At 41.5% G+C, this 25,358-nt stretch overlaps 1 pseudogene; it reads right to left on the bottom strand.

Moving 5' to 3' along the window:
• Nucleotides 1-1,142: 1,142 nt before the first annotated feature.
• LOC139441895 (dual specificity mitogen-activated protein kinase kinase 7-like) lies at nt 1,143-25,202 on the bottom strand (annotated as a pseudogene).
• Between the last annotated feature and the right edge of the window lie 156 nt (nt 25,203-25,358).

Genomic DNA, 25,358 nt, shown 5'->3' with positions numbered 1-25,358 from the left:
TTGTATTCATAAACCATTTGTTATTGTTGGCCTTTGTAATATTTTAATATGTATTTTTTTCTGTTTTTGTGTTTCAAATTATTGGCAGTTCTGTTTTCAAGCCAAGCAGTTTATTATTAAATTTGTATTGTACACACTGAATCATCACTTTGTTATTCAATCACATACGCAATTGAATCCTATTTTTTCAATAAACATGCTTCTGTCTGAGCGGTGGGTTGGCCATGTGGTTAAAGTGTTCACTTGTCATGCTGCAAGTCTGGGTTCAACTCCCCGCCTGGATGAAGAGTGAAGACAACTTCTGGTATTCCCCGTCATGATATTGCCAGAATGTTGCTAAAACTGTACTCACCCACTCTGGCTGACGTGAGAAGCCTCCTCTTCTCCGACTCTTTGAGGTACTTCTCCCATGGGGATGCCAGGATAGAATTGGTCACCAGCAGCCTCAATCTCATGAATTTTGTTCGTTTGTTGTCAAAACCCGAGACCACACAGTGTCATTGAGCATTCAGCACTAAACACACTGGTATTATGAATCGTTATTGAATCATGTACATGTTTTGATTGGTAGTTGTTTCACGCAGCATTCAGCAATATTCCAGCTATATGACGGTGGTCTGTAAATAATCGAGTCTGTTCCAGACAATCCAGTGATTAACATTTTGAGCATTTATCCACGCAACTGGGATACGATGACATGCATCAACCAAGTCAGCGAGCCTGACCCCCAATCCCGCTAGTCACCTCTTATGACAAGACCCGCGAAGATCCGGGTAGAGAATAGGTCTTCATCAACTCATGCTTGCCGTAACAGGCGACTTGTTGTAAGAGGCGACTAAGGGGATCGGGCAGTCAGGTTCGCCGACTTGGTTGATACGTGCCATCGTACCCCAAATGCGTGGATCGATACTAATGATGTCAATCACTGGATTGTCTGATCTGGACTGAATTATTTACAGACCGCCATCATATAGCTGCAATTTTGCTGAGTGTGGTGTTAAACAAAGAACACAAACGGTGGACACAAAAAATAGGTGTCGCACATCGTACCATCAAACCCAAGCCATCATCAGCATGACGTGTGATCACTAACCCCCTGGCTACCCCTCCGTAATAAAGAACAAAGCCAATGCCACTTTTGATATCAATTTAATCATACAGCAACGTATATGACAATAGGTCTACTGTGTGTCCACTTGCACTCACAAACATTCCCAGCCTATACACAAGTATGTACACTCAACATGTCACACAACCGGAGATCCACTCCGCTTCTCTCACAATGCTAAAGTTCACTCTAAATGCATTAAGATGAATTGGTCTGTTTTGGCCTGGTGTGTATGTAACGAACATCTGTGATCAACAAACTAAGGAAACGGGCTTCTCTATGACATTATCAACATGTGATGGACATTTTGTTCTGCAAAACTGGGACACAAATAGGTTCCGAATTGATGGAGATCTTCAGTCAGATCAACATACCATTCAGACACTTAGCCATAAAAAAAATCAGTTACAATACAGTGAGTCAGTGGTTCTACACCGCTTTTAGCAATATTCCAGCAATATCACGGCGGGGGACACCAGAAATGGGTTTCACACATTGTACCCATGTTGGGAATCGGAACCCGGGTCTTCGGCGTGACGAGCGAATGCTGTAACCACAAGGCTACCCCACCGCCCACACACATTTTGAGAGTTTGGTCTTGATACAAAACACCATATTAAGAACTTGACATGCTGAGTTAATGATTCCCATACTGCATCTCCAATGGGAAGGGGCAAGTGATATGGGTCAACACCACATTAGGTCTTTCACTGGTAGTCCATGTAGAGAGAGTGCTTCAGAAAATGACTGACAACTTTAGTGTTGTACGATGTCAACAAACATGTTTTCGGATCTGAGTGAGTGAGTGAGTATGGTTTTACGCCGCTTTTAGCAATATTCCTGCAATATCACGGTGGGCGACACCAGAAATGGGTTTCACACATTGTACCCATGTCAGGAATCGAACCCGGGTCTTCGGCGTGACGACCGAACGCTTTAACCACTAGGCTACCCAACGCCCCTTCAGATCGTGAGTATTCGGGGCCTCTAATAAGACTCACACTAAGAATAATGTACTTTATCTTTTCACTGGATCATCCAGGGTTATTCATCTTACCATAGTTGACATTTGCATTAAGCCTGAGGTATCCTGTGGGGACTCTCCTACCATGGAATGCCGACAGCATCCATTCACAGAAACTAGGACTGGGACGGGTAACTCGGGTACCCGGGTTTGGTGGGTACTGAGTAGGACCCGGGTACCCACAGAACTACCTGGACCCGTGGTTAATACTTAATATATTGTTTAATGACAAAAATTATGCACCCATTCCATCTGACTTTTCATATGGTTGAATAAAGATGTAACTTAATTCAACTTCAGTGTATGCATGACCAGATTGTTTACTACATGTGTCTCAATACGTTTTGCCAGGGCTATGGTAATAAATGCCCAATCGGACATTTTGTACCTATCTCTTGAGGCCTACAGCGGGTACCCGGATAGGGTCGTGTAGTAGGGGGTGGGTACCCGGGTAGTAAATCTGGACTCGTCCCAGCCCTAACAGAAACAGCTGACAATGTTATATTGTTTGTGTTGTATTCGTGCCACAACTGACTCTGACCACATCTAAAGTTTGTATACCAGCATTCACAGGTTTTCATTCATCCATCGGCAGTGATCGAAGAGCAATTGAGGGGTTCATGTCATAACCCCAATGTTGACTGTTCGCGAATAGAGGGTCTCTGTAGCAAACCCCCATGTCCCTCATGTAGATGGTGATTGGTTGGTAAAATATTAATGTAAATCGAGGGCTGGTAATTTGAAATTAGACTTTCTAAAGTATAATCATGTGAAATTCCTGCTGAAAAGAAACCTTCACTGTTTTCACCTACAGAAGGTAGAATAGGTCTCTTTGGTATTATTCATTACCAGTATATATATTAAACGTTCAGTGATATCAGAGCAACTGTTACAAAATGATGACAGTGGTGTTTCAACAGGAATGGTATTTGCTTCACACATGTGATGGACTGTTGTGTTTCCCTGTTCTCATGATCCCCACGAATGTTTCTGTTGATGCAGGTAACCATCAGACAGATCAGCACATTATAATATCACTGAAGATGAAACAACCCCTTCAGTATGACAAGGTGGAATTGTTTCCAACAAGTCTCCATCATGACTGAAATTGTAAATAGTGGACAGCTGTCGGGGATTTATCTTGTCAAACTAAATTCGCCAAACTCAGATATTTTAAAAAGTTCCTTTTTACTTACTTACATTTGCTGCAGACTCGGGGCAGATTTGAGGCTGAATATCGGCCTCCAAGTCTATGGTGTCCCATGTTTAGTTTAATAAACATCTGTGCTATTGTAGTAAATATCTAAAATCTCACTACTTAGGGCAAATCCGATGTTTGTTTTTTGTTTGATATGAAGATTGTCAGGTTTTGTGCCCCAAGACATGGCTGGTTGTATAAAAGAAACCAAAAAATCCTTTTGAAAAATGTTTTTGAAGATGTAAATGCAGTGTGATGCTATCATTATAGCTGTACATCTGACGTTCATCTTTCTGTCCCACTTCAGTATCAAACACTCACAGCTTGTGCCTCCAGGATTACCAACTGGTCACAGTCAGTACAAACCAGTTTAATGCTGAAGTAACCAACAGCAACACCCGAAAAGCAGCAAAACCGGTTCCAGTTCAGTCGTATCCGTTACAAACCAGTTCAATCTACTTATGTATCAGATCGAGTGAAATGGGCTTGGACATACAATTGAGGTGGTTTCTCTCATTCATCCACATGTTAAATTGCTCCGACAATCTCTCACTCACTCACTCAGTCTACCCTCCTCACGCTCCCCACTCAGCACAGGTTACAACGCGTATAGTTCTGAGCCAGGTCTGATGATGGTACAGGTACACCGAGTGTCTTCACCGCCTGTCGGACAGGCCGCTGTTGGGCGGTCTAACTAGACGGTGGACGTCGGGAGGTGGTCGTCACAGACATCTGCAGCCGACCGTATCATTGGAGAACTGCAAGACAACATATAATGTTTTAAGCCTCTTTTGGCAATATGTCAGCAATATAGTGAGTGAGTGGGTATGGTTTTACGCCGCTTTTAAGCAATATTCCAGCAATATCACGGCGGGGGTCACTAGAAATGGGCTTCACACATTGTACCAATGTGGGGAATCGAACCCGAGTCTTCCGCATGATGAGTAAACGCTTTAACCACTAGGCTACCCGACCGCCCCTGTTAGCAATATAAAGAGAGGGAACATCAGAAATAAGCTTCACACATTGTACCCATGTGGGGAATTGAATCCGAGCGAACACTTTAAATGTAAGGCTATCCCACCGCCAGAAATATGTAGCAGGATACTGTATTGCTGTTGTCTTTGTGTTCACTGCACTCAGCAAAATTCCAGACATAAGACAACGTTCTGTAAATAATCTAGTCTGGACCAGACAATCCAGTGAATGACATCATGAGCATCAATCTACACAACTGGGATAAGATGACATGCATCAACCAAGTCAGCAAGCCTCTTACAGCAAGCATGGGTTTCTAAAGACATATTCTAACCTGGATCTTCACAGGAAGCCCCAGGGGTGCTCTGCACAGCGGATTTTGTCCCATTAGGTGACTAGGTGACTAGTTACATCAGTGAATAGTGAATTCATACTGAGACACCAACCACGCATTGTGTCAATCAGTGATATCCGGACAATCGTCAAGTGTAAATTCTCTATGCATTGATACATTGTGGAATCATGCATTCAAACGTTAAAGTGCAAGTATTCATGATAGAAAACATATGATGTCCGAAAACCTATGATCCGATGATAACAGTATTGTGTCATGAATAATAATAAAGGCAAACATATGATGCTGAAAGCTCTGATCGAAAACAGGACAATCCACGACGTTTGTCCGAAAACAAGATAATATTTTTATACAGAGGATGATATTTTCCCTAGGACTACTGTTTTACAATCTCATTAAAATCAGATCTTAGTTCTCGCTGTGCTCAACAAAGATTTGAGGACATCCCATTACGGCTCACGTCAGAACGACCTTTCATCTAACCAATCAGAGCGGCGCTTACCAGATCATGAAAGTGACAGTCGGAATGTGTTTTCTTATCATGCAACCACGGAATATTGAACACTGGGTATTTCGAAGGACAGTTATGGGTTTTATGATTATATCCATACAATCTAGGCCATATATAAGCCATTCCAGAATGTTCTTCTTATCAGTTTTATTTTGTTTAATCGAGAATATGTCAAAATATGTTTCGAAGCGTAGTTGCCAGTTTGAAACTAGTGTCGTAAAGCTCGAGAAAGCTGCCTTCTGATTGGCTACTGTCGATTTCTTGTCAGTCATTTCATTGGTCGGTCAAAATTCGCGAAAGGTCGTTCTGACGTGACCTGTAATGGGATGTCCTCAGATCTTTGTTTAGCGGTAGTGAAAACTAATCTGATTTTAATGAGATTGACTGTTTTAAAAGATGTGATTTTCCACGTTTCCGCGGAGATTTCACATCCCTGCAAACTATGAAATGCTAACCTCAAATTATGGCAATTGGTAACATCTGGAAAATCACCAGGTGTACATATTCTATGCATGGATACATTGTTCAATTCATGATTCCTAGCATGCTAATGATGTATATCGCTTGTGTCCATCCTTCAGACTCACCCGACACAGGTGTCATGACGCCTTCGTCTCAATGAGTTTAGATATTCCTATGTACCACGATGCTACGTCTACATGCTCCTTCTCGTATCTCTTGATGAACGGATGCTCCTGGGGATCAAACAAAACATTCAAAATTCTAGTGGTAGAAAATTCAAAATTCTAGTGGTAGAAATGTGAGTAAGTGAGTATGGATTATGCCGCTTTTAGCAATATTCCAACAAGATCACAGTAGGGGACATCAGAGATGGGCTTCACACATTGTACCCATGTGGAGATTCAAACCCGGCCTTCGGCGTGACGGGTGAAAGCTTTAACCACTAGGCTACACCACCGCCCCAGCAGTACAAGACTTTTCATAAACATACTCATACAAGATACTTTCATTGGTTGAAGGTGCCACAAAACATTTCTTATTGTCACAGTCAACAATGTACCACCGGTCAGAGCTACACTGCACCATCATACAGTGTAACACTGCTGTCAGCAATGTTACAGCTATATTGCACAATCTCACAGTGTAACGCTTTTGTCAGCAATGATATGACTATATCCCACCATCCTACAGTGTAATGCTGTTGTCAGCAAAGTAAAAGCTATATCACACCATCGTACAGTGTAACGCTGTTGTCAGCAATGATATGACTATATCTCACCATCCTACAGTGTAATGCTGTTGTCAGCAATGTAAAAGCTATATCACACCATCCTGCAGCGTAACGATGTTGTCAGCAAAGTAAAAGCTATATCACACCATCCGACAGTGTAACACTGTTGTCAGAAATGATATGACTATATCGCTCCATTCGACAGTGTAACACTGTTGCCAGCAAAGATATGACTATATCACCCCATCCTACAGTGTAATGCCGTTGTCAGCAATGTTACAGCCATATCGCACCATCTCACAGTGTAACACTGTTGTCAGCAATCATATGACTATATCACACCATCCTGCATGGTAACAATGTTGTCAGCAATGATATGACTATATCCCACCATCCTACATGGTAACACTGTTGTCAAGAATGCGACAGCAATACCACACCATTATGCAATAGTTGGCATGCATTCACAATAATATTATCAATAAAGCCTTCCTAAGACATTATGTATCAACGAAGTATTTTTCAAATCTCAAAATGCAATCTTGCTTCTGTTCTACCCAGAATATTAATTGGCATTTTGTTGTAAGTTAGGTGAGGTGAAATGGTGAGGTTTAACGTCACATTCAAAATATTTTTCATTTGTTGAAAGTTGGGACTGGCTAAAATTAGGGGGGACTGGTAATTTTTAGAGTTGCCAGTTCACAAGGATTGGCAGTTTCACAAGCCAGCGGGAACACTGATTGTATTAATCCACACTGATGCTTGTTTTATCCCATAGAGATACTATGGTACAACTTAACTTGAATACCCCCCTCAGACACAGCATACGGACTCCGAGCCAGCCAATCCATGTCTTATTCCCGCAATGCTGAGCGCAAAGCAGTATAACAGCAAGTACCATCTTTAAATTAAAGGTAATAACCACGATAATCATGGGCTGCAGTATGAACTTACCAATAACTTCTTATACTTTGGCCTTTTCTTGTAATCTTTCGTCAAACTGGAAAATTGAAAAAAAAACTCAGTTGCATGAAAATTTTACCAGTTAGATATAATTGACATGTCAATAAATTAAATCATAACGTGTATTCATTGTATCACTATTATTTTCAATGCGTTGCAGAAGTTTGACAAACCTAACTGGCAGGTGTTCTTGCCCCAGTATGTAGACATGGAACAGGAACAATAATCTCAAAATGCCTGACATTTTTTTAAAATTTAAAATCCACACTCAGCAATATTCCAGCAATATGATGTCTGTCTGCAAGTAATCAGGTCTGGACCAGACAATCCAGTGATCCATTAATATCTACCCAGTTGGGATACGATGACATGCATCAGCCAAGTCAGCAAGCCTGAACACCCACCCGATCTCGTTAGTCGCCTCTTACCAAAAAGCATGAGGTGCTGAAGACCTATTCTTCCGGATCATAATCATAACTAAATGCCTATCAAAAACACATAGAAAACTGACCAGTCTCGGACGAAGGAGCAGAAGTCGAGTGAGAAACTCTCTCCGGGTGGGAGGAGGGGTGGGTCCTCTTGCAGGACCTTGGTGAGAACTTCAAAATCTGTCTTACAGTCTTTGTAAGGGAACTCCCCTGTCGCAAGCTCCACCTGGAAGACCGTGTACAAATGAGTGAGTGAGTGAGTGAATGAGTATGGTTTTACGCCGCTTTTAACAATATTCCAGCAATATCACGGCGGGGGACACCAGAAATGGGCTTCACACATTGTACCCATGTAGGGAATCGAACCCGGGTCTTCAGCATGACAAGCGAACACTTTAACCACTAGGCTACCCTACCACCCCTGGATATAAGTGAGAGTGAGTATGGTTTTACACCGCTTTTTAGCAATATTCAAGCAATATCACTGCTGGTGACACCAAAAATGGGCTTCGCACATTGTACCTATGTGGGGAATCAAACCTGGGTCTTCAGCATGACAAGTGAACACTTTAACCACTGGGCTACCCAACCACACCTGGATATGAGTGAGAGTGAGTATGGTTTTACGTCGCTTTTTAGCAATATTCAAGCAATATAACAGTGGGGGACACCAGAAATGGCCTTCACACATTGTACCCATGTCGGGAATCGAACCCGGGTCTTCGGCGTGACGAGCAAACACTTTAACCACAAGGCTACCCACAAAAATGGGAAGATTTCCATCTTATTCATTGACCCAGAAGCAGTGACATATCATTAGACAGAACGCACATGGGCACTGGTCTGATCATTCATAAGATATATTGACTTTTGTAAAATCCTAAGTTGAAACAACAGAACAACTGTTCTTGAAATGTGAAGTTTGCAATGTTACTTGGAAATATATGGAATAAAATCACTGGACATACCCTTATCAAAGCAAAATATCCAATTTTGTAGATATATAAAAGTACAACATTACACTGTCAATGTCAATATTTTCTACAGAAAAAAACAAAAAACATTAAAAAAAGAGGTTTTGCCCTATTTTGAGAAAATCAAAAGAGAAATTGTTTAGGTCACTGTAGGTATGTGTTTCAGTTTTATACCATCCAAATCACATACACACCAACAAAATGTGACCAAAAAAAACAGTTCCTGAATTCTCACATAAGCATGACAAGTGGATAACTGATTCAAATTATAGACAACATTGATTTTCTAGCAACATTCAAGAAACTGGTTCTTCAAATTACCAGTGATATTCCCAGGCTCCAGACATCAGCTCGAATATCATAATCAGGACAGGCAGGATCTGGTGGGTCAATTCTCTCAGGCTGAAAAAGAAAAACATAAACATGTACATATAAGGCTAAAAATAATAATAATCTTGGTTCTCAGGCACCGCCCGCATCATCCTAAAGTCTGCCGCATGTTTAGTTTTTATTTCCATTCACCCCCCCCCCCCCCCCCCCCCCCCCCCAAAATATAAAAATTCTAATACTTAAAAGCAATGCGATCCAATGGAGCACACAGTTACTTCCCTTTACATGTGCACCCATGTACTGAACATCTCATGTAATGGTCATGGTGGCAATAGGAGTTTGTATGCTTGTTTATGTAGATAGGCCCTTTCCCAGGTTGATGGTACACAACTGTTTATCTGGTGACATACTAGTTTGAAGCAAAACAAAACAAAAACATCGCCCGCCCCCGCCCGCCCCGCACTATATTTTCAAAAGTCATTGCCTGAGAACTAATTCTTTTATTTTTTCAAGCCTAATATGAAGAACTCTGAGAATACTAATGGCTACTTCACCCTGGCAACATAGGTCTTCTATATTCCGGCTATAGGATGGTGGTATGTAAACAATCAAGGTTGGGCCAGACAATCCAGTGATTGATACTATGAGCAACGATCCACACTGTTGACAATGTTTGAGGTACGATGACACGCCATAAATCATGTTACCGAGCCTGACCAACCGATCAATAAGTTCGCCTCTTACAACCAGCATATGTTGCAAGGGACCTATTGTCACCCAAAATTCACACAGATACCCAATGTAGTCACTCTCTGACAAGCAGTAGGGGTGCTGGCGTCACATTCTCCACGGGTATTGTTATGAGTGTATCATTAGGCCACACTCTTTTTTTAATTGATCTACGGATCCAGCAAAGTCAAATTTTGTTGAAATGGAAAGAAATTTAATTCAGAATTTGCTCTTTTTTTCATCCCCCTATTTAGCTGATGGCATATTGCAACCAAAAAATTTTTTTTGAAAAGAATCTACTGAAATTGACATATATTAAACATGGGAATCAAAAGAAAGTTTTTTAGTCGTTCCTGAAATTGATAGGATGCATAGATGCACAACTGTATTCCCGCTTGATTCGTCAGGTTTGCATTGCTTAAATCAACAGCTGTGTGGCAGGCTCTTCTCATACATAAAACCATTTTTATATTTTTATACCAGCCAACCCGTAGTGAAGTAGAAAACCTCAAACAAATGTAATTCCCTTTTTTTCCTCACCCACCTGCTGTAAAGCAAATAAAAAAAAAAAAGTGTGGCCTCACAGCACTACATGTAAATAGACCTAAGGCCACTTTTCACACAGAACTGAAGGTAAAATATTGTATTCTGTCTTCATACAAGGATGGATTTCCTTGAACACTGTGCCAGTGTCACTGTTGAAATCACAATGACAAGGCTAAATATGGTGCCTAGGATCACACTTGGTTATCAAATTTTTTAACAAATATAGCTTGTGACCTAATTTATTATATCATACCGTCATGTCAGAATGATAAGATCTGATTGGTCCATGTGATCTTGATAAAAAAACTATGTATCCCGCCTTGGAGGGAAATAATATCTCAACGGTTGAATAAATCCCTGATATCCCGCCATGAGCAAGACAAGCCGCACGTGGATTTCTGAGAGGCTGAATAAATCTGTTATACCCCACTTTCACATGCTGCATGCTTTTTCTGAATCAATGAAAGTAACGTGACATAGCACAAGTTAACCTCAACTGAATCAAACAGCTGTTTTCAATTAATTTTAAAACATGTCGGTAAGAAAAATTTGTTATGGGTCCCGCGTCAGGGAACTCATTAAACCACATGTTCCCCTCATGATACTGCTATAACTTATAATATGAAACCTGTGACAAATGTACTTTGAAACTTCACTGGACAAACATATGGACAGTTATAACCATATCAACACATGTAATGCACAATATACTTCACAAAACAATCCTGGGGATTCACAAGTTGAAAAGGATTATCAAACACAATGAAAAAGGAAACATGGTAATGAGTGCCCCTTTCTTCAAGTCATAACCAACTCACTGCCATATATGCAGCACAGCCTGCTGTGCGAGTCTTGGCCTTCGAGTCCACCAGTCTCCCACTGATGCCGAAATCACACAACTTCACGGATCCATTCTCATCCAACAGAATATTGGATGGTTTCACATCTGAAATAATGAAAAATCGACACAATTAAACTTTAAGACAAGAATTAATTTATCTTTACTTTATATATTTGTATATACTGTTTTCTCCGGCCATCACCCGTGAATGCCAACAGCCGATGAGAGGTGTAGTAATGAACAGTGATGAAGCATGTCTATTTTCCGTCAGGTAATGAAATAATACAGTGTATGCCTCCAATTTCATTAAAATCAGATCTAAGTGCTTGCTATCACAACTCAAGGAAGTGAGGACGTCCCATTGCAGGTCTTGTCAGAACAACCTCACACCAACTTTGACCGACCAACGAAATGACTAAGAGCAATCTCCTTAAAATCAGACCTCAGTTCTCGCTACCGCTAAACAAAGATCTGAGGACATCCCATTACGGGTCACGTCAGAACGACCTTTCATCCGACCAATCAGAGCATCGCTTACCAGATTATGAAAGTGACAGTCGAAATGGGATTTCTAATCATGCAGCCTCGAAAACTTTAACTCCGAACGATAGTTATGGGTTTAACGACTGTATCCATACAATCTACACCATCTATTAGCTATTTCCAGAATGTTCTTTTGTTCAGGTTTCAAATTTGTAATCGAGAATTTGTCAAAATATGTTTCGAAGCGTAGTCGCCAATTTGAAATTAGTGCCGTAAAGTACCAGAAAGCTGCCTTCTGATTGGTCATTCCATTGGTCGGTCAAAGTTCGCGCAAGGTCGATCTGACGTGACCCGTAATGGGATGTCCTCAGATCTTTGTTTAGCGGTAGCGAGAACTAAGATCTGATTTTAATGAGATTGGACTAAGAGTGACATTAGCCAATCAGAAAGCAGCTTTCTCGACCTTTATGGACTAATTTCAAAATGGAAACATCCATTCCAGCCTCGCTTTGAAAAATATTTTATCAAAGTTCTCGATTCAAAATTTGTAAACTGAACAAAAGAACAATCTGGAATATCTAATAGATGGCCAAGATTGTCTGGCGGTGCTTCCCACGGGAATCGAACGTGGGTCTTTGGCATGATGAGCAAATGCTTTAACCGCTAGTAGAACTCAAAGACATAGCAACCCTCGATCATCCATGCTTACCTCTATGTATCACACCATGATTTTCTTTTAAGTAATGTAATGCCCTGACAATCTGTGGAAAGAGAAAACATATATTAGTACCAAAACTATAAACATCTTACTGCATCGAAAACAGTCAACATTTGCAAAGACATACTGTTCTAAAAGACAAGTAAAACATCATTATGATCAGCTTGATTTAACAATGCTGGTCATGGATAATTCCGATTTGGTGACGAGTGGGTTTTTACGCTGCTTTTAGCAATATTCAAGCCATGCACAGCTCAGGGCTGTGTTCGGGTGAGCTTTTTTTTCTGTTCTCTGGGAACACAGTTCAGGTGGTTTCCACTACCTTTCGGAGTGAGAGAGTATGGTGTTACGCGGCTTTTAGCAATATACCAGCAATATCACAGCGGGGAACACCAGAAATGGGCTTCACACGTTGTACCAATGTCAGGAATTGAATCTACCTTTCGGAATTGAGATGAGATAAGCAATAGGTATGAATCAGCATAAGGTAAGGTGATATAATGTTTGTCAAGTTACTCACTGCCACTGCCATTTTTCCCCAGGATTTTTTCTGGAATTGGTTTCCTTGTTCGTTTTTAACAGTTTATCTAGACAGGTGGACATAAGCTCCATACAGATCCATACTTCGCTCTGAAAACAAAAATAGACATAACTACTTTTATATCATAACTGATGATAATAACTTATTAAGGCGATCTCATTAACGTAATCTCAAGTGACCTTGACCTTTAACAGCAGTCTGCAACAAATTAATCACATGAGTGAGCTTGTCTTATCGCAGCTGTGAATAGTATTCAGGCATTTCAAAGCATTTCAGCTTGGATTGAATTGAAGGCCTGGGACGGGTAACTTAGGTAAGTCGGGTACTCGGGTCAGGTGGGTCCTGAATAGGACCCCGGTACCCACAGGACTACCCGTACCTGTGGTTAGTCATGTGACATATTGTTCACAGACAAAAACTCACTATAGCTCAGTGTGACACTACATGTTGCTAATGTTCGCATCTCTTTCTGACGATACACACATTCCTTTTTGACTTGCATATGTTTGAGTAAAGATAACACTTCGGTCAACTTCTTGTACGGATGATCTGATCATTTGATACATGTATCTAAACAGTTTTGGCCAGGGCTGCGGTAAAACAATTCCCAATCAGACAACTCCCAACTCTTGAGGCCTGCAGTGTGTACCCGGTTAGGTTCGGGTAATAGGGGGTTGGATACCCAGGTAGTAAATTTGGACTCGTCCCATTCCTATTGAACCGTAAGAAAAGTCTGAAGTTATGCAGATTTTAGACATTTGAAAATGTTCATAAGTTTTTTGCAAGCCTTGGGAGAGGGTTAGAAATTACACTTGGTTAATGTCGACTTATTGAGATATCAAGGTCTTAAAAAAACCACGAGGTAGTGAAGGACTGTGCCAAAAGAGTGAGTGAGTGAGTGAGTGAGTGAGTTTTTTTTCGACGCTTTTAGCAATATTCCAGCAATATCTCGGCGGGGGACACCAGAAATGGGCTTCACACATTGTACCCATGTCGGGAATCGAACCCGGGTCTTCGGCGTGACGAGCTATCGCTTTAACCACTAGGCTACCCGACCGCCCCCAGTGCCGGAAGACTCACCGAGGTGATGAATGTTCCTAGACACTGGACAATGTAGGGACAGTCGTGACTCTTCAACACAACATCCAGGTCCATGATGATACGCTTGTTCTCCTCCTTGTTGCCAGATCTTCTCATTTGCTGAAAACACATGGTGGGAGTCATAGCTCTTTTCATGCATATCACTTATTGATACATGAATGTCAAAGAAATACATACCGTATTCGACGTAATAAGCGCCCAGGGCGCTCTCAAAAATAGAAATAGGGATATCTTATTAGAATATTATTTTGGTGGAAAAAAACAAAGTTGAAAGATAAATTTCGTGGTTTATACTGACGGCCTGAACTGTATATATACGACAGATTATTTATTTTTTTTTCCAGAATTTAATTGCCCATAATTTAGGGTGTATATAACACACGCGTGCGTATTATACACGAATGAATAAGTCTTGTGTACATTGATCAATCGGAAGGGATGCTAATTGGGATTGTTCGCTTGCCATTATATTAGCAAAATATCGCCATGGGCGCTTATTAGAGCGGGGCGCTTATTACGTCGAATACAGTATACATATCCTATAATATTCTCTGTTGTTTGTTGTTCAAACCCACACTCAGCAATATTCCATTATTCCATGAGCATGGGTATGATGCTGACAAACCTAGAAACATAATCGGGGCGAACTGGGATTCCAGCCCGCAACCAAAGGCTTCTGGCACCAGTGCCCCCCCAACAAACTGTAAATAATCGAGTCTGAAACAGACAATCCAGTGACTGACATCATGTGCATCAATCTACACAATTGAGATCCAATGACAGTGAGATTCAAAAACATACAACTATGTCTTTAAGCCTTCTCCTCTTAACTGGTACTGTTAGTGAAACACAAACCAACTTCACCAAACTAAAACACTTTAATAAATTTGACTGAGATCATTTTAATTTTAACTTCGGAATTTTTAAGTAAGGATAAGAATTTATGGATGAACAACTTCTTTATTACAATTAAGAGCGACGTTTCGGTGTAGGTTCTAACACCGTTATCAAGCAAGTGATTTACAGAGTGCAGTAAGCAAGTATATATACACGTAGGAGGCAATGTTTATACAGTAGGGTAGATATTGTATACTGGAGTAGAGAAGCCTGTTGTGTACACACAAGGGCAGTGATGATGACCATGGGTGAAGTCAAGTGCCATGAACAAAGGATGAAGCCAGTAATGTAAACAACAGGATTATGGCTGATTGGGGTCTTTGATGAGTTGATGGTACATCAGGGGTATGTAATAGCCTTGGTCACGGTCACTTGGTTCGGAATTTTTTAAAGATATTTGCAGCAGATATGGGGCCAAATATCGGTATCTAGGAACGTCGAGATATAAAAAGTGTTTAATGTCTTGTAGATGCCCTCAAGGCCAGAGAACGAAGACCTTGTGTTAAGGTGAGGTGAGGTGAAATTGGGTTTTAACGTCGCGTCCAAGATTATTCCACTTATATAGCGACGTGCATGCACATGTGTGTGTGTGGCTGCTTGTACTAGTCCGGACTGATGCCGATTTATAGTGCTAGCCCACTGAGATACAATGCCGCAGTTTAGCATGAATACCCCACTCAGACACAGTATACTGACTCCGAGCCGACCAGTCCTTGTTTTAGCCCCTTAATGCCGAGCACCAGGACAGGGTAACAACAAGTGCCATCTTTTAACGTCTTTTGGTATGACGCGGCGGGGGATCAAAACCCCGGACCTTCCGCTCTCCGGGTGGACGCTCTACCACTAGACCACGGAGGTGGTCCTTGTGTTAAGTACTAGGTATACATAATTCCAGAGAGTAGCTCTGGCAAAATGTGGATGACCCTGACCTTGACAGCCATGGGGTGCTGCGTAAGCTTGTGCCTCATCCTCACGACTTGGCCGCAGGTGCCGTGACCCAGCTCACCCAAGGGCTCCATGTCACTAATATCAGTTGGGTATTTCTGAAAAACAATTCATAACATCAATACTGACCCAAATCTACCATAATGGCAAAAGCATTACAATACAAGGGTAACGCTATTTTTCAGGGATTTTATCATTTGCAGAAGCATGTGGTCATCCATTAACTCCCCGACGAAAGTTCAAAAGACCTTGTGAATTACACAAGTGTGTGAATACATTGCTTAGCGTCAAATCAGCAATCTTACAGATATTCGTGAAGATATGAATTAGGGAAGAAATCTTATTATCGTATTTTTGCTGCAATTTCGCAACAAATACGAAAGAATGAGGTATGCATGAACAATAGCCATGTTGTAAAAAATGTTATATTTGGGATAACACTTTCTTAGTAAAGTACAGATTCTATGTCCTTTTTTTTTTGGGGGGGGGGGAAGGTTTGAGTTCCATCCGGGATTAGAACCCCCATTGCCAGAGTGAGGCACCTAGTCGACAATCGACAACTCACAGAGTGGAAGCCATGGAAGCTTGGTGGCTGAGATCACTGACTTTAAGTGCTGGTGATTAGGTGCCTCCCTCTGGCAGTGTGGGTTCCAATCCCGGATGGGACTCAAACCCCCTCTAAAAATAGAGTACTACAATCTGTACTTTGCTCAGAAAGTGTTATCCCAAATATAACATTTGTTACATTTGACCACTTTCTAAATGGCACTGTGTGTTTAATAGCCATGTTGAAAACGTGCAGCATCAGCGGACTCACGTTTCCGTTAATGGAGAGGATTCCAGACTGCTTCATGATTTCTTCATACTTCTGATCAATCTCCCCGCTGTCTGGCGCCTTGTGTTGCCCTCGGTGACAATCCAACTGCATGCCCGGGCGGCGCCGACCACTGAACAAGGAAATGGACACAAAAAGACATGTCACGTTTTTTGTCAACTATGCACCTGTATGCATCAGAGTGAGTGAGTGAGTGAGTATGGTTTTACGCCGCTTTTAGCAATATTCCAGCAATATCACGGCTGGGGGAAAACCAGAAATGGGCTTCACACATTGTACCCATGTCAGGAATCGAACCCGGGTCTTCAGCGTGACGAGCGAACGCTTTAACCACCAGGCTACCCGACCACCCCTGTATGCATAAGACAACCTCTTGGTACTAATGTGAAGAGAATGCAATTGTTTGTTGGTTTCAACAGTTTCAGTCATATCTTGACAGTTCAACTTTGAAGGAAAGGTCAAACTGACCCATACGGCACCTAGTGTTGGAGACTGGTTGTAAAATCATGATTAATGATTGGAATAATACAATACAATATAATGAATCCGTCTCAACTCCAATGGCACTCAACATGTACATGTGGCTGCACATCAACCTTAATTTAATCCTCACCTTTCCTGTGGAAATCTCTGACAATCAAGCTGCATTTCCGGGCGTCGCCGACCCGACGAGGGGGGCGGAGCTTGACCGAGAACTGGTCCCGCTTTCCCCATGACTCCCTAATGCTGCAATGTTAACATTGATAAATACCTGATCTTGACCATGTTGAAGGAGAATAGTATCTAGGCTGGAGTGCTCTCTGCAGGCAGTTTGGGAAAAGTTGTTCAAAATCGGAAGTTAGAAATTCCAAGGTATTTCAACATTGTATATGATGCAAGAAAATATACATGAGCATTAGGCCTCCTTCCTTCTTGGTCTTACAACCATACTGATAGGAATTGTTAAACTTTGGAAATCGAAACTGAATTTGCTGCAGCCTTGGAGCATACTATCTGCCTAGATAAATCCCTGGATTAACAATTTAGTTAAAAGACAGCATATTCATATCATATTTAAAATTGTCGGCGTATCATAAATGGGATGGCATGAATATATGCAATCTACCTAAACTTCAACTTAAAAGTAAGCCTAAATCTCAATGAATGGTCAATGGGTGTTATGTGACAGTGTATATCGTAATTACATTTCTGATGATTATTGTGGTGATTTAAATGAGGTGCTTGTAAACGTCTTAGCATATTGCTAGTGTGGCAAAACTCCTTTTTGCAGCCCACAGCAGCTCACAAAACAGAGTGACCTCCCTTAGTTGCTTATTGTCCAAACTCGGTCCCAGCGCTTGACACCTTCAATAGCCTATCAATATGGAGCTCCGGTGTGAGCAGGATTGACTGGTCCCTGTTTACAGTTGTTGACAGACTACATGGTTCAAGACCCCTCCTGTAATCTCTGGAAGGTTATATCTCTCTGGCTATACCTATGTTAGACAGTGTTAGAGCCAAACGCGGTTGATTCAAGGCCTTTCATCGATGACCTGACTTACCTATTTGCCCAATGTAGAGAGCATACCTATCAGGAAAGTACCATTTTTGCTGCTGCCATGATACGGTCATTGTATGTAATGACTGTAAACCAAATCCTGTGTATTTCAATATAATTTGTTGACTGTTCATTGATCTTGTGTGGTTATTTACTGATTTCATAATTTTATTCTGTATACATGTACTGATTTTTCTGGGTTAACTTTCGCATTTCAATTGGCCAATCGACACTAGTAATGTGGCATGTGTAGAATAAATGTGTCAACACTAACAGCCATGACATGCATAGTTTCCTGGGTGGCATACAAGGTGCAGAGATGGAGAGAACCAGTTTATCAGATGAAGTTATATAGACAGTGTCAAGTTGAGTAGTGAGGTATAGTTATGTAATTCATGCTGCCATGCTTTCAAGACAAGATTTCACTTGCAAATGAAATCTTTCATCTGATTAGTTGAGAGTCTCGTGTTAATTTCAGAAAAAGATCAATAGATTTTTCTATTCCATGACTTCGGTGGGGCTAGTTCAAGCATTCTTCCAATTCACATCAAAATTTCAGTTGTCTTTTCTGATTAAAAAGTCACAAGATAAGTCATGTGAGCGAAACTCTAAGGTAGTCTTACATGCTTCGTAACCATGGTAACCATGCAGTGAGCTCACCATCTCAAGTCTGTTAAGAACCATTTTTCTTGGGACACCTCAGTGTTAAAGTAAAACATACTTGATATGATTGTTCTACACAAAGGAGCATTGTAAGTATGTCTAAATATTTCATGTCATCATGACTCCTTCAATGTTTGTCTCCTGGAGTGAGTGCGTGAGTGAGTGAGTATGGCTCTACGCCGCTTTTAGCAATATTCCAGCAATATTACGGCGGGGGACACCAGAAATGGGTTTCACACATTGTATCCATGTCGGGAATCGAACCCGGGTCTTTGACTGACGAGTGAACACTTTTACCACTAGGCTACCCCACTGGCCCCTACAACTGGAAATGGTTATCTAAACACTGGAAATATCTCACTAGCATCAAGAACAACCCGTTCAACCATGTGCACATACACTACCACCACATATTACAAATAATCGCAAAATATTCTCAGTCCATCTTTTCAAAATAGTTTAAGCAAACAACGAAACCATCCAAACAAAACACTAATAAGCTAAACAAGCATACTGAATTCATTTTTGAGTGAAAAATATATTAAAATGTCATTTTTTCCTACTTTCGTTTCTGGGGACCCGAAACCTGGAGACATCCCATAGGAAAGGTGAGTTGTTATCACAGGAGTTGTGACGATAGTAATCATTCCAGCTTGGGACGACTGGCAAACACAAGACAAGGAAATAAATGTTAGGCTGAAAACAAAGGTTGTGGTTTCAGTTCTAGAGAGTGAGTGTCTGTGGAGCTTCATGCTGCTATTAGCCATTCCAGCCATTGTCAAGAGGGGCAACACCAGACATTGGATTGCACACATGATGAGAATCAAAACCAGATGTTCGGCCATTGTATTATTGGTTACTACCCACCAACCCTTGGTCAAATGCCAGACTCACAAATTTAGGATATGTACTGAATAAAGTTAGGGATCGTATTTTGGGAATAAATTTTTGTAGTGAAGACTGAGCACGGGGGGGGGGGGGGGGGGAGACAAGTTGCTACCCCGGGTCCCCACGGGGCTAACAAGCAATGGGGTGGGGGACACGTTGCTACCCCAGGTCCCCACGGGGCTGAAAAGCAATGGGGTGGGGGGACACGTTGCTGCCCCCAATCCCTACGGGGCTGAGAAGCAATGGGGTGGGGGGACACGTTGCTGCCCCCAATCCCTACGGGGCTGAGAAGCAATGGGGTGGGGGACACGTTGCTGCCCCCAATCCCTACGGGGCTGAGAAGCAATGGGGTGGGGGACACGTTGCTGCCCCCGATCCCTACGGGGCTGAAAAGCAATGGGGTGGGGGACACGTTGCTGCCCCCGATCCCTACGGGGCTGAAAAGCAATGGGGTGGGGGACACATTGCTACCCCGGGTCCCCACGGGGCTAACAAGCAATGGGGTGGGGGACACGTTGCTGGCCCCGATCCCTACGGGGCTGAAAAGCAATGGGGTGGGGGGACACATTCTAGACTATCCTGGGTCCCCACGGGGCTAACAAGCAATGGGGTGGGGGACACGTTGCTACCCCGGGTCCCCACGGGGCTAACAAGCAATGGGGTGGGGGACACGTTGCTGGCCCCGATCCCTACGGGGCTGAAAAGCAATGGGGTGGGGGGACACATTCTAGACTATCCTGGGTCCCCATGGGGCTAACAAGCAATGGGGTGGGGGACACGTTGCTGCCCCCGATCCCTACGGGGCTGAAAAGCAATGGGGTGGGGGGACACATTCTAGACTATCCTGGGTCCCCACGGGGCTGACAAGCAATGGGGGGGGGGACACGTTGCTGCCCCCCATCCCTACGGGGCTGAAAAGCACTGGGGTGGGGGGACACATTCTAGACTATCCTGGGTCCCCACGGGGGTGCCAAACAACAGGGTCAGGGGACACATTCTACCCCAGGTCCTCACAGGGTTCAAAAGCATGAAAACATAGTCAGAGGTTGGCACAAGGAAATCAGGGGTTGGTCTGGTAGGCAATATGATAAAAACCACAACATTTCTTTTATGTCTGAGCATCGAATCAACATGCTACAGCTTATCGAATGTTGGGCAATGATAAATCAGTTTCCTGTCAACGCAAAAAGATCATTTATGTGACATGTTTACAAAACATACATGTCAAATGACATCATATAATCGCAATCCCCAGAAAACAATCGGAATAACTGTTTAACATGAGTCACGTCAACAAACTCTTTCAAAATATTTCATTTTCAGTCCAGTTACATCTTCCTGAGGTAAGGGAGTTAACAGATTGTAAAAGTCCAGTTCTCACCCTTGCCGAACTAGGCTGGTATTATAGAGTTATATTTTGGCTGTACTAATGTGTCTATGCATATTCCAGTCAAAATCGCATAACGGAATCGATATACGGTTCGGAAACTGCCATGCAGATTTCGGTTGCTTGCAGGATTTGCAAATCATGTGTACCTCAAACTCAGTCTCAAAAGATATTTTCCAAATCGTTTCATGTTTTTAATCACGGTGCTCTCGTGATTTGATGCGAAGGCCCGTTTTATAACAATATAGATTTGATTATCGTTCTTCTCGTCTTGACTGGGCGCCGCTATTTTGTGTGAAGCAAATGCAAGCTATTTGAGAGGTGGAATCGGATTGGTCAGTAGGAAGGACATAGAAGGGACATAACTCGTAATAGCCACTGATTGCCTAGAAATTCTAGCCTAGTTCGGCAAGGGTGGAAACTGAACTTTAACAGTCAGTGAACGGACTTGCCTCTGGAAGATGATCCAGTTACCATGGTTACTGGTTTATCATACACCCATACTGTAAATATAAGACATAATATACTGCTTAGGCCTTTTATTTTTTATTGGTTGATTGACAAAACATTTCGCCAAAAATTCTTCAAAATAAGAGGTAAAAAAATACAAAAACTTCCAAATAAGCATCGCTACTTATGAATGAAAAACAAACAAGTTAAAAAAGGTAAGATACAGAAGTTATTTGGTTTTTTTTTGGGGGGGGGGGGTAGAATAAAGATTATTATATGTATGTGCCACCATTTCTTCAGACAGCGGTGATAAAATCTTGTGGGAATTTTTTTTGTCAAGTCATTTTATTTTGGTTGTATTTTCAGGTTCTTTTTGTTGGTCAGTCCGTAAACCAACTAAACAAAAACATAAGGCCTTAAAAAATCAATAGCTTCACAAAAAGCATGAACAATGGGTTCATTATAATATATGATCCAAATCAAAACAAAATGTTTCACTCAATCATCATCACATCATGACGATAATATCGCGTTAACTTACCAAGCTTCTATGATTTGTATGTATCACACAACAGCGGTCGAAACTAACATTTTTAGTCCACTAGTCCTTATAATGACAATATATAGCAAAATCCTTAAAAATGGCAAATATCTACTAGTCCTTATGATACCTTAACTATTGGGCAGTTGGGCAAGGACTATAGGACTAGTGCCAATTTCTAACCCTGCATATCACGACACTCCCTAAAAAATGCATTCTACATGAGACAAACCACAGATTGATATTATGAGCATCCCATATTGTGCACGATGACACACAATCAACCAAGCATCATCATGCACCAATCTGGCCGCCTCTTACGACAAGCATATCCATGAAACAGGTTACTCGGGACATTTTCTGACACTGGAATCTCCACCATGTGCACAGGGCTTTCTGTTTTAAATGTCCATCAGAATCATTACTTTCTTTAGCAAAAAAGACTTTTTTCTTAAATCCTAATTATGATAGCCAGTTTTCATCTGCCCTGTGAACTTCAGACAAGAAACATTAATGAATCTCTAAAAATAGCCATGATGTCTTCCCAGAACAGCGATAGAAACTAACAGTTTTAGTCCACTAGTCCTAATAATGATACACACAGCGTTAGAAATTGGCACTAGACCTATAGTCCTTGCCAATCTGTTCAATAGTTAAGGTATCATAAGGACGAGTAGAAATTTGCCAATTTTAAGGGTTTTTCTATATGTTATCATTGTAAGGACTAGTTGACTATAGCTGTTAGTTTCTACCCCTGTACACATATAGCAAAATCCTTAAAAAGGGTAAATTTCTACTATTCCTTATGATACCTTACCTATTGGGCAAAGACTACACCATGTACACGACTAGTGCCAATTTCTAATGCTATAGAACCAGCACATAAATATTTGATAAAGTATCAACAATGATCAAATCAAACTGACAGATCAATTTGACATGTGTAAGTAAATAATCGCATAGCACTGTGTCAATGGCAGCATACTTCATGCAGTGGAATACTTGCATGCTTGTTTATACATATGACAGAAGGTTGATGAAGATTATGAAACTGTAACATTCTTCCTAAAATGTCTCAGCATGTCTATAGTGTTTCTGTTTACCGCCATTAATTTACTGGTAAAATAGGCCATGAACCCTATCGGTCCAAAAATATTGAATGTACCAGTATTGCAAGTGCTGCCGTAACCGTCCTAGTGTACTGATAAATATATAATTTGACTGAAACACTGGTGACTCACTATCATTCAGTTAAAAAGTTGTCGAATCATAAAAAAACATGAATTCTGAATGTCAGAAAGTTAAAGATTGATACCACCACGGAATGGCCAAGTATCATCTGGGATTTATTGACCGCTTGTTCCCAGAAAATGATGTATTGGATTCCTTGGCTTATTTTTGCAAATGGCCCACATTTATTTCATGAATAAGCCAAAAGGACCCTACCATTTTGGAAACCGGACTGTCATCATTGGTCACTGGCCAACATATTTAAATATTAAATATACGAAATGAACATAGTGAAGACTCAGTTTATCAAAGCAAGGAACTAGTCGTTCATGATGGGGAGGGGGAGGTGTAAGGGGGAATCAGGGAAGAGTCGACAAAAATATGAGGGTCATAAAAAGTAATGAACATGTTCGGGGAGGGTCATGACAAATATGTACAAGGACATGGAGAGGGTCATCCAAAATATGACAAGCATTAGGGGAGGGTCATTATTTTCTGTACTTTAGTGCATCAAAATCTCCTGACCATGCTGACCCCTCCCTCTCCAATAAATGACCGGTTCCTAACTTGACATGGTTCTTTCTACATTCAAGTTTCTTACTTTTTCTTCGAGTGCTACCCCATTTTCTGCTGAAAAGGTAAATGCTGAGCAGATGAGTCGACCATTTACCCTATCATCTGGCACCTAGAGTGAGTGAGTATGGTTTTAAGCCGCTTTTAGCAATATTCCAGGAACACCACGGCGGGGGGATGGGCACCAGAAATGGGCTTCACACATTGTACCCACGTCAGGAATCGAACCCGGTTCTTCGGCGTGACGAGCAAGCACTTTAACCACTAGGTACCTCACCGCCCCTGGCATGAAATGATACACTATGACTTCAACTGACATATAGACTAACATTTCCAATGGTCCTAAGTTGCTGATAACAAACCATTCTAACCATCAGGAGAATAATGGATTCTGAATCTGATCATATGATTAAAAAAAAGCAGATAACACCATGCCTTTAGATTTAGCAACCTAGGCTGATATAAAAACATGAGGGCTTCACTGACATGCTAGAGTCTGCATGGGCGGATACAGGGGGAGGGGGTAGTGGTGCAGGGGTGCGCACCCCCCCTTTATATTTCGAAAAAAATCTTTATTTCTGTATAAATTACCACCAAAGACATTAAATAGATCTTAATTGTGCACCACCCCTTTCAAAAAAAAGCTGTATCCCGCCCATGGTCTGTATAGTAGTAAATGTACAAATGTTTTATAGACATGGGTTATCAGTATTGTTTGACAAGACCAAGCAACTTTGTATTTTTAAATTCTGGTATCTAAACAACTGCTCAATGTTGTGAATGTCCGGAAATATCTAATATTTTCACAGTCTAAACTATGACAGTCCAAGAGAAAGATTAAAGATTAAGCCTACAGATCACAGGTAAGAAAAGACAGCATACAGATTCAAATGAGTTATTTCATTCAGATGAATAGAAAAACGATTAACCAAAAGAAATATAGCAGTTTTTGCTACCGTGTGAACATACTGTCACGAATTCATGTGATGCGACAGTTTTGGCCCTGAAAATGTCAAAACAGCAAATTAGAGATTCACAATCTACACCAGAACGCTTGCTTGTTTATTCAACCCACTGGCCATCAAACTTACTTGGCCGTCTGGGGCCCGGGGATCCTGACTGCAACGGTCTACCTCTTCTGTCATTTTCATGCAATCTGTTCTCTAATGTTAGCTTTTTCTCCAAGTCGTTCAGTTTTTGAGTCAACGATTTCTTAGACGACATGTTGGATTCTAAGATCACATGATCGAAATATGCTTAGTGCGTGGTGGAGCTACGCCCGAATTGTAGTTTCGTAGCATCATAAAGAACAAGAAATTATCTCGTATCAAACAATGCATATTATATGTGTTATGTTAAAGATTGGGAAAATTGCACCACATTTTTCTTCTA

The sequence above is a fragment of the Haliotis cracherodii genome, unplaced genomic scaffold, assembly GCF_022045235.1.
Source record: "Haliotis cracherodii isolate W230 unplaced genomic scaffold, xgHalCrac1.p SCAF_48, whole genome shotgun sequence".
Taxonomy (NCBI): domain Eukaryota; kingdom Metazoa; phylum Mollusca; class Gastropoda; order Lepetellida; family Haliotidae; genus Haliotis; species Haliotis cracherodii.
Note: the sequence above shows the minus strand (reverse complement) of the source record. Positions and strands in the feature narration are given on the sequence as shown.